The sequence below is a fragment of the Eumetopias jubatus genome, unplaced genomic scaffold, assembly GCF_037043125.1.
Source record: "Eumetopias jubatus isolate StellerSeaLion01/CBP00866 unplaced genomic scaffold, mEumJub1_p1.0 scaffold_2, whole genome shotgun sequence".
NCBI classification, from domain to species: Eukaryota; Metazoa; Chordata; class Mammalia; order Carnivora; family Otariidae; genus Eumetopias; species Eumetopias jubatus.
The window spans coordinates 67,740,074-67,750,341 of record NW_028274808.1 but is presented as its reverse complement, the minus strand read 5'-3'; the positions used below and the strand labels follow the sequence as shown (position 1 = coordinate 67,750,341).

The 10,268-nt window shown below is 35.1% G+C and overlaps 1 non-coding gene and 1 pseudogene across 1 annotated transcript; one reads left to right on the top strand and one right to left on the bottom strand.

Annotated features, from left to right (window-relative positions):
- Positions 1-7,907: 7,907 nt before the first annotated feature.
- On the bottom strand, positions 7,908-8,070 carry LOC114210218 (U1 spliceosomal RNA). Its single transcript, XR_003609490.2, has one exon. It is a non-coding gene; the product is annotated as a U1 spliceosomal RNA (small nuclear RNA).
- LOC114210120 (centromere protein V pseudogene) lies at positions 8,006-9,954 on the top strand (annotated as a pseudogene).
- The last annotated feature ends 314 nt before the right edge of the window (positions 9,955-10,268 follow it).

Genomic DNA, 10,268 nt, shown 5'->3' with positions numbered 1-10,268 from the left:
ACCATTTAATAAAAATAAAATGCATTATCTCTGATAAAGAATTTTTAAAATACAGATTAATTCTATATATAAACTTGCATTATCTAAAGAATTAAATTCCTTTTGTTCCTCAATATTGTATAATACATCTTTGGCTTGAGATGATACTAGAGAATACTTTCTGCAAATGAAACCCCATAGTTTCAGAAATACAAAAATATATTAATAAAAATAAAGTCCAAGGAGTTTCTTGAGGTAAAATTCCAAAGGTTTAGAAAGTTTTCAAGTTAATATATTCCTTTGAACATACATATTTGAGGTTCCTTAGTATATTTAAAAAAATAGTTTCAAACTATTAATACAGAGTAAATTCCTATGTAGAAGAAATATATCAAGCAGAATTTTAATTAATTGTATCTTATTTACACTGAAATAATTATATTTTTGCATATTAACTACATACACATGTAGCTTTAAAGTTTTTTTATTCCTTCTGCTAATAACAGTAACAACGATAAGAAAAATTGATATGCTAGGAGTTTTGTATGTATTAAGTCATTGACTCTGTAGCTTTAGGAAATTGTCTTTATTAACCCCATTTTACAGGTGAGAAAATTATGACTTAGTGCAGTTAATTAACTTGGCCAAAGTTTCATCTCCAATAAATGCCAGAATTAAGTTTCATTAACATTTCCATGACTCTAATATACTGGAGGTCAGTCACTGTTACATATGTTCTGTTTCTAAATATAATGAAATTGTCACATTTTTATCTTAAGTGCCAATACTTTATTTATGTTAAAATAAAATACATCAGTGAGAGTTTTTCTGCTTTTAAATACAGAATATATTAAATACAGGATATATTTCTAGTAGTAGAAAATCAAATAATCGGCTACTAAAGAGTATTTTTTCTTAAAATACTAAATTAAAATAATTCTCACATTAGAGCTACTTTTCTTCTTTCTTTCTTTCTTCATTCCTTTTTTTTGAGATTATGCTACAATATAATAAAAAATCTGGGACTTCTGAGTCAGGTAATATTCCAATTTTATATTCTATGTCTGTTTCTCTACAGCTAGATAATTTGGATATGTTGTTTATTTTCCCAATGGCTTAACCACCACCTCATTCTTTGAACTAAGGCTATCATCAGCATCAGGCTGTTGTCCTGAGGATTAAATGAGGCAATGAAATAGGGGTAGGCACTTAGTGAATGTTTATTCTGTTTTTTTCATAAAGTAGGACAATATAAAACACTGAGAATGTATATTTCTTCTTTTTTTCTTATTTTGTGTCTACTTTAGTGAAAAATATTTAAAAAAAATTTTTATTATTATGTTATGTTAACCACCATACATTACATCATTAGTTTTGATGTAGTGTTCCATGATTCATTGTTTGCGTATAACACCCAGTGCTCCACGCAGAACATGCCCTCTTTAATACCCATCACCAGGCCAAACCATTCTCCCACCCCCCTCCCCTCTAGAACCCTCAGTTTGTTTTTCAGAGTCCATCATTTCTCATGGTTCATCTCCCCCTCCGATTTCCCCGCTTCATTCGATATGGAATACCAAGTACTATGTAGCTGATCTTGCTGTCTTTTCTATTTAAAAGAAAAACTGGGGGGCACCTGGGTGGCTCAGTTGATTAAGTGTCTGCCTTCGGCTCAGGTCATGATCCCAGGGTCCTGGAATCGAGCCCTGCATTGGGCTCCCTGCTCAGTGGGGAGCCTGCTTCTCCCTCTCCCTCTGCCCCCTGCCCTTCTGCCCCCTACCTCCCACTTGTGCTCAGTCTCTCTCTTGCTCTCTCTCTCAAATAAATAAATAAAATATTTAAAAATAAAGAAAAACTGTGGTAAGAATAGATAACAGATTAATTTTACTATTACAATTTAATAATATTTATTTTTATGAAAAAATATTTCATAATGAATAGGTTTAGTATGTGTTAAAAATGCACAGTGAAAAAAGGTCATTCTACAGATAATAGTATAGATAATATTTCAATTTGTTTCCATTTAAATAATACACAAAATTTTCCAATGTGTGTGTATGTATATGTGTGTGTGTGTAAGCTATCAAAATAACTTATCAAATGGAATTTTGAACCATTTCTTGTGGCACATGTAGAATAATGAGTATATAAGGGCAACAAAGTTCAGATAATACAGCATAATTGAATACAGTTGAGTTCCAAAGACATGAACCAGGGGAATATATTCCTGCAATCACCATCCAAGCAAGATATAACAAGCTTTGGTGGACTTGGGTGGTTCTGTTAGTTAAGTGACCCATTCTTGGTTTTAGCTCAGGTCATGGTCTCAGGGGCCCTGGGATCAAGCCCCACATCATTCAGGATCCATGTTCAACAGGGAATCTACTTGAAGATTCTCTCTCTCTGCCCCTCCCTCCCTCCCTTCTCAAATAAACAAATATTTAAAAAAATAGTTATAATAAGCTCTATTTATATAGGCCAAGTGACTTTGAGAACAGAAAAAAGTGAAATGATCATGAATTATTTTGCCAAAAATGTTTCCTTATCCTCATGGAATGGGATGTTAATGAATGTAAAACCCAGAGCTCTGCATGTTCTTCTGTATTATTAATATGAATAAGACATGATGAACAGCAAATTTGTAGAAATACTGGATTACTAAAATTATTTCCTAAACATGTCACAGGTAGATGTTTGATAGTTTTGAGTGAATAAGTTGTGAATTTTAGTGGCTATTAACTGACTATTATGGTTTATTTTCTACTTAATTTTCCATTACTGATTGCTCTATTTACCATATATATCATTTTATAAACTACTTACATAATATGATCTGTAAGTGTATTTGAGAAACAATTTATTGCTTACATGTATTTCTATTCTTTAAAAAAAATGCCCTTATTTTAGAATAAACATTTTTTTAACTAAGGAGATATTGACAAATACAGTCCATTTATGGTTGAATTCCTTTAATATAACTTCTCTTTGTCTTTCTTACTCTCTATGTCTATTTACTTCTATCTCTCCTAACATCAGTCTCATTCTTCAAAGTGAGCATCTATTTATAAAATAATATTTCTTAAATCCTAAAACCAACTTTAAAGATCTCCAGGTGCTTGTAAAAGAAACTGACATCAACACAATAATGAACATAGTTTTACATTTTTATTCAAGACACTGTTTAAGATTACATTAAGTTGTTTGAATTTCAGCCAAAATAAATGACCAATACTGTCTTATTTTCCGTACCTTTAATACAATATTTATTGTTTCTCTTAAGTCCTAATATTCTGCCACTATGTTCAGATGTAAATTGAGATTAACAATAAAATTCTCTGGTCCACATAAGAGTAATGTTACATATTACTTTATCAATCATTTTCCTGAGTAGATATTTCATCAGCTTTTCAGACCTTAAACTTGAGTTTCTTATTTAATGTCTATTTTGATGACAATCACCTTTATATACTAGTGCTATATCTATGAAAAAACATATATGTGAGAGTAGACATTTTTATTTTGCAGAAATTTACTGTTTCAACACAGTATCAGATGACTATATCTGAAATTGTTTTGTATATCCTAGCCAGTCCTTAAAGAGAATAAAGCAAAGATACTTTCAAATATCATGGATATATTCAATAAAGAACTATTTCACACCAGCCATTGGGTCCTTAAAATAGCTTTCAGCATGATCATTTCATAGAGCTCTGGCAATGCTAAAGAATGCTTGGATTATGAGTTAGTCTTCACCATAGAAACACAAAGTTTAGACAGTAGCATGAACTAAACTTTTATCAATGAGTTTTCTTTCATTGTTGAGCATAGCATGTTATGGGACATTGATTACCAAGTTAAAGAGGCAAACAAAATTCCCAAATTATCCCTGGATATTGGAAAACATGAGTATAACCTCATTCAACGAAGAAATTTTGAAAGATCAATTAAAGCAAAATTACATTTGTATTATTTTTTCTCTCAGCTAATCAAGTTTTGTGAAATTTTTCTTTTCTTACAGCCTAGGAAAACTGATGAATGGCTTTTGATAATACCTAGCTAGTGTTCAATTCCTAATTTTACAATAGCTTGAAGTAAATTACCTTCAAGCACATAGAGCTAGTTTAGGGCCAGTCAGGATTAAAAATCCCATTTTTAAACTCATAGAGGAAAGATTTCTTACTATTCCACATTGTGTAGAAGAAAAGATCAACAAAAAGTTCAACATTATTAGAGTAATGATCTTTGTACAGAAACCCTGATGAGGGGTTTAGATAATTTACATATGCAGATGACAATAAGCTTCTCAAAGATACTGTCAAAAGACAGGAATAGTCTTTAAGAGGAGGGCAATGGATATATTTAACTCATCTGCAAGCAATGAAGATCACTGAGGTTAAGAATTGTAGCAGAGCAATATGGAAGCTTGCCCTTAGCAATAGGCTGATTCAACTGATGAATAATTGAACTAATGAAACACTGTATGTTAATTAATTGAATTTAAATACATTTTTAAAAAAGATATAGGCTGGTTCTCTCCAAATATAGACACTGTCTAAAATTTAGCCTACAGTTCAGAGCTGATAACAATGTCAAACCTTGAAAACATATTTTAGACAATGAACTGAATCCTTTATGCTCATCTGATAGGTTCTTTATGAGTAACTTGAGAAACATTAAACAACTAGTGTGATTAGGTGATAAGTGAATACTTGATTAACTTAATTGGAAGTCTAAAAAAATCTACTTGGACTCATTACAACAAAAGATGCTGATATTTTACTGAAATGTTACTTTTATTATAAACACACATATATATGGTGGAAGTTGTGGAGTAAAGAAGATGACAAAATCTAAGCTTTAAGTAATGATGTATATGAAAAAGCATTTGGTAAAATATCAGAAAACTGAATTTTGTCATTAATTAATTAGTTCCTTATTTGTTTTAGTTTCTTTAACTATGAACAGTGGTTTTATCACCATCTCTTAGGGCTTTTCCCGCAAGAAACTATATGATTCCTTAACTTTTTTATATTAATGAAATAGTCACATCATAACAAATATCATGAGTATAAGAAGATTTGATAGGGATAAATAAAAATTAAGAATGCCATTAATAATCTGTATTAATATCTAATAGTTATAACTGAAAAGATTCTTCAGGATTAATTTGAGGACTTTGTCACAAAATAGTTAATTAACAAAATCAAAATCAACTCAATACAATAAATATCTATTGAGTAGATTCAAGATATTTTTAAGACATAGGCCCTATTTTGAACATACTCTAAATGGTTAAAACAATACAACATATTGATCAATTCTAAAAATAAAATGTCAGCACACACATAAAAGAAAATTTCAATGTGTAAATATGTGTAATAATTTTAGATCCTATACCTTGCTGCATTTAAGCAATGCTCTCATAACTTTTTTGAAAAAAATAGAAGCTAAAGAACTATAAAAGAAATGTATCTGGTTTATAATGTTGAAAGAAATAGAACTATAAGGTTTAGGGATATATTTGCAAAAGATAATGAATTCTCCATTGAAAGGGCAATAGACATTTCCTCACCTCCTTTTTCTTATAAGTGCAAAAATATAGAGGGAATAGGAAATTGTTTATGGTAGAAAGAGCTCAGAAAAATACTTAGGATTTTCATGGGTTTCTGGAGAAGAAGGAAATATTAGCGAGAGGCACACTTTGGCTTAGTTTTAGTTTTTACTTCTGTAGCTGACATTAGAGATAGAGTCATCCATTCAGACAACCTTCTAGTTGCTTTCTTTTACTATAGAAACCTGAGCAATTATAGATAGAATAATAGAAGTTACTCGTTTTTCTTCCCTGAGAAGGATGCTGAATGGATAATTTTATTATCTGGAAGTTGTTGCTGGTTCTTTGCAAGCTTGCTTTACAGATGGATACAGTTGGTGCCACAGGGATGTTATGGATATTGATCCTGGTATTTTAAAATCTAGGGTGTGACAGAGATTCACAGTGTCTGAACCAACTGGTGAGAGCAGAACAGACTTTCACGTATTAAGGCCAACTTCCTTATTATTGCCCTGTTCTTCAGTGAATAGACATAAAGAAAAAAAAAATGTGTGTGTGTGTGTGCATGTAGCATGGATACAGAGTAAGGGACTCCTATAAAGAAAGTAGAGGAAAATGATACAGAAATAAACTAAAACTGTTTAGCTAAAATAGCAATGTCTGGTTAAGTATCATTGGTAAGATTACAAAATAGGGTTAGAGTAAAAGTTTAGTATCAGTGAAACCTCCCATCTATTTGTTTCAACTTACAATAATGTTTTTGAATGTTTATAGTTCCAACTTTAATATAATTTGCAAAATTCTGTATTTATTATTTATTAATATGAAAGCAGTGATATAAGCCTACCTCATTTATCATTTCTAATTTCTTAGCAGCTTTTATGATATTGAAAGAAACTGGCCCTAGGGTAAAAGCCATGCCATTTGAAAACTTTTTCACAAAGAATATGCAAATATATGAACTTATTCCCAGAAATTTTATTTTTTGCTGTGTTTTGTTTGTATAATTCTTATAAAATACAAAGTCAGACAATTTACAAACTGTTACATTATGCAATCTTGAGCTCAAATATGGAGAAAACATATGGATTAACGTTCTGAGGGACATGGAAAAAAGAATATGAGAAGTGAATAAAAGTTTGGCAGATGGAGCTATAGTAAGTCACTAAAGGTTGGAAACCATGAAAATGCAGAAGCTATTGGTACAGTGCTATGAATTTCTCCAGAAGCCCTTAGCAGTCCAGAATTAAAAGGAGAAAGCAGATGGTGGCATTTTTTTTTCTTGATTGATTGATTGATTGGAGAGGGGAAGCAGGAGGGATAGAGGGAGAGGGAGAGGAAAAAAGAGATTTTTTTTTTAAGACTATTTATTTGACAGAGAGAGACAGAGAGAGAGAGGGAACACAAGCAGGGGGAGTGGGAGAGGGAGAAGCAGCCTTACCCGCTGAGCAAGGAGCCCGGTGCGGGGCTCGATCCCAGGACCCTGGGATCATGACCCAAGCCGAAGGCAGATGCCTAAAGACTGAGCCACCCAGGCACCAGATGGTGGCATTTAAATAGGTTCAGAATCAAGGCAAGAAAGAAAAAAAAAAAAGAATAAAAAAGATGGACACTTACTCTGGCAAGACTAAAACCAAGATTTTCTCCAACCACATTCCTTCCAAGTAGAAAGATTTACTACCTAAGTCTACTTCTGCCCTGATATTTGGCAAACCCAACTACAATGCCACGTTTGATGAACAAAAGTTGGCCAGAGAGAACTTTAAAGGTTATACATTTGCCGTGTTTCTAAATTTTGTGAATCTAGGACCAGTTCTGTGATAGCCTTGCAGATTTTGTTAACATTTTGGATTTTCTTCTTCTAAAAAAAGAAGACATGAAAGACTTAACCAATGAACTAGTTCAAATTTCACTGTCTTGAAGGCACCACATCCAGTCCAGAAAAGGACAGTCCAGACTGCAGGTTGGGGGAAATGTGTGAGGGGCCTGGAGCAGAGACCAAGCTGAATTAGAACTGCAGAGAATGAGGATTGATGCTGGGTTTTAGTTAAATAGGACACCTTTGGTGATTTTGGCTTTGATTCCTTTGGGTTCCAAATGAAACATTAAAAACTTCTTCAATTTAAAAAAAATGAATTTTTATTTCATCGAGTTCTGCGTTATAAAAAATTCTTTAATTTACTCTCAGGAGATTTAGAAAGTTCATATTCTATTAAATTACAAAAATGTAAATTATATATATATGTGTCATATATTTTATACTCTGTAAGGGTTTTCCTTTTCTTTCTTTTTTTTTTGAAACCCTTATGAATCTAAATTGACCCTTTGTTGGGAATGCTGATTTTTGCTCATGTGCTTTTTTTTTTTTTTTTAATTTCAGGGGAAAGTGCAAACATACTCCCCCACTACCATAAATTATGCAGTCGAGTTTCCCACATTTAGGGAAATAGCAGGGGTCAGCACATCCGGAGTGCAATGGATACACCTCGCCCTGGGAAAACCACTTTCGTGATCATGGTACTCCCCTGCCAGGTAAGTATTGCTCATGTGCTTTTTAACATCACAGCACGAACAATTTTACCTGAGGAGTTTTTGTATGGATTCTGTTTAGTCCTAGTGGAAAACTTGCCTCTGAAGAGTGCTTTACATTTGCTTTTCTGAGTACACCAGGAGTATAGGTATTCAAGGACTGATTATGATAGTTTCTCAACTTGGGCATTCTGTACCAGTGAGCAGGGCATAAATTCCAACTTCAAAACCATGTGTGATATAGCTCATGGTTACCAATTATCTAGGGAGTTTGTTTTTTTTTTTCATCCTAGAAACCGGGTGGTGATAGAAAGGTTTTGCCATCTTCCTTTGCTGATAGATAAGTTCTTTGTTTTGCCTAGTTCACTCTTTTACTAACTATGGAGCCTATCAAGGCTTCCTGCTATATATGAGGGTCTAACTTCCACTCGCAGCTCGCATGGGCTCGGGTCTCACGTCCTTCCTCGGTGTGGGTGGTACAGCACAGACCTTTGGTTTCTAGTATAGTCCTCTGTTCCATGCAGAGTAGCCAGTAGATCCCCTCGACTGTGTGCTAACTGAACTGGTTTTTGTTCTTCTGTATTCCTGGCACCAAGGGTTTTAAGCTAATTTCATTTATTTGACGCTTTGATCTTAAAGAAATGTTAAAATTATAGTTCTCATTTCTAGATATTTGCAATAGGAAGAATTTCCAGCTGTCTATTAACAGGTTGCTAGAACCAGAATTTTTTATTGGGATATTATTAAATATTTAAACTTTAAAAAAGATTTTTTTCTACGTTAATTAGAGTTGACCTTTGAACAACATGGGGGTTGTTAGGAATGCCATCCCCTTTGCAGTGAAAAATCTACATATAACTTTTGACTCCCCCCACACTTAACCACTAATAGTTTATTATTGACCAGAAGCCTTCCTGAAAACATACAGTTAACGCATTTTTTTTACTTTATATGTATTATATATTAATTATAAATTTATTATATATTTACATTATATATTATGTATTCTTACGATAAAGTAGGCTAGTGAAAGAACAGGTTTATTAAGAAAGTCACAAGGAAGAGAAGATACGTTTGCAGTACTGTATTGTAAAATTCCGAATATGGAGCTCTGTGGCAAGCGAGGGGCCACACAGGCACAAAACCACATTGGCAGAGGGGACCTAGGACCTCCAGCAACAGCCATGCGGGGCCCCACATGGGCCAGGGCCAGGCCAGGTGGAGGAGGCCGGATGGGAGCCCTGCAAAGTGAAGTCTGAGGGCGTCCTCACTGCGGCCGCGAGTCGGGCCCCGGACAGCGGCTGGAGGAGCTAGCGCTGCTCCTTCGGCTGCCACCGCAGCTGCTGACCCTGCTGAACCCCAGTTCCCCTGTGGCCAAGCTGGACCTGGGTGACCAGCAGGAATACTGGGAGACATTCCAAAAGTGGCAGAGGCTCACCTTTGAGAGTACGTCAAGCTGCTGCTGAACAGCTTGGAATACTGGGGCTGAGGCTGCTGCTGTGGGGCAGTTTGCTTTGACGGTTGAGCCTCAGAAGACGTGCACATCTTTGACTGCAACTGCAGCGTTGGGAAGAGTCAGAGGAGGCACTTCATTATCGCTGTTTCTCGCTTCAAGCTCCTGGGTGGAGCCGGAGCATAACGGCATACCCAGTCTGCATGCACGAAGTACAGCACACCGTCTGTAGGACAGGTGGCTTTCAGAGCTTTGACATTCTTTGCTCGAACCCTGGACACTTCTGAATTACCCCGGCCACCTGGCTGAGGGCACCGCCTAGAGTGTGGTCATTGCAGCATTCAGTGGCAGAGACTGGGAGAAGGCCGTGGAGGAGCACGAGGCTGCCAGGGATGTGTCTTCAGAGTGTTCCAGCTTCTCCCTTGCTATGAAGGAGGAATGACTGGGGTCAGCAGTTTGTTGTCCCCACTGCCCCTCAGTGGTGCTCATGAATGTGGCTGATCCATGCTGCTGGTTCCACTGGCTAGCGGCCTTCTCAATCTCTGCAGCTTGCTCCAGCTACTAGGGTCTTTTAGGCACTTCTTTGTCCTTCCTCAGCCCAAATTTTGATGTAGGCTAGTAGACCTCCTTCTTTCTCTTCCCAACTTTTATGGGGATCTTTTAGAAAAGTAAATATTTTTAACATTAAAGTAAAAAATCCTCCTGCATATAAGTGGACCCACACAGTGAAAAATGTTAGGATTTATTGCGTGCCTA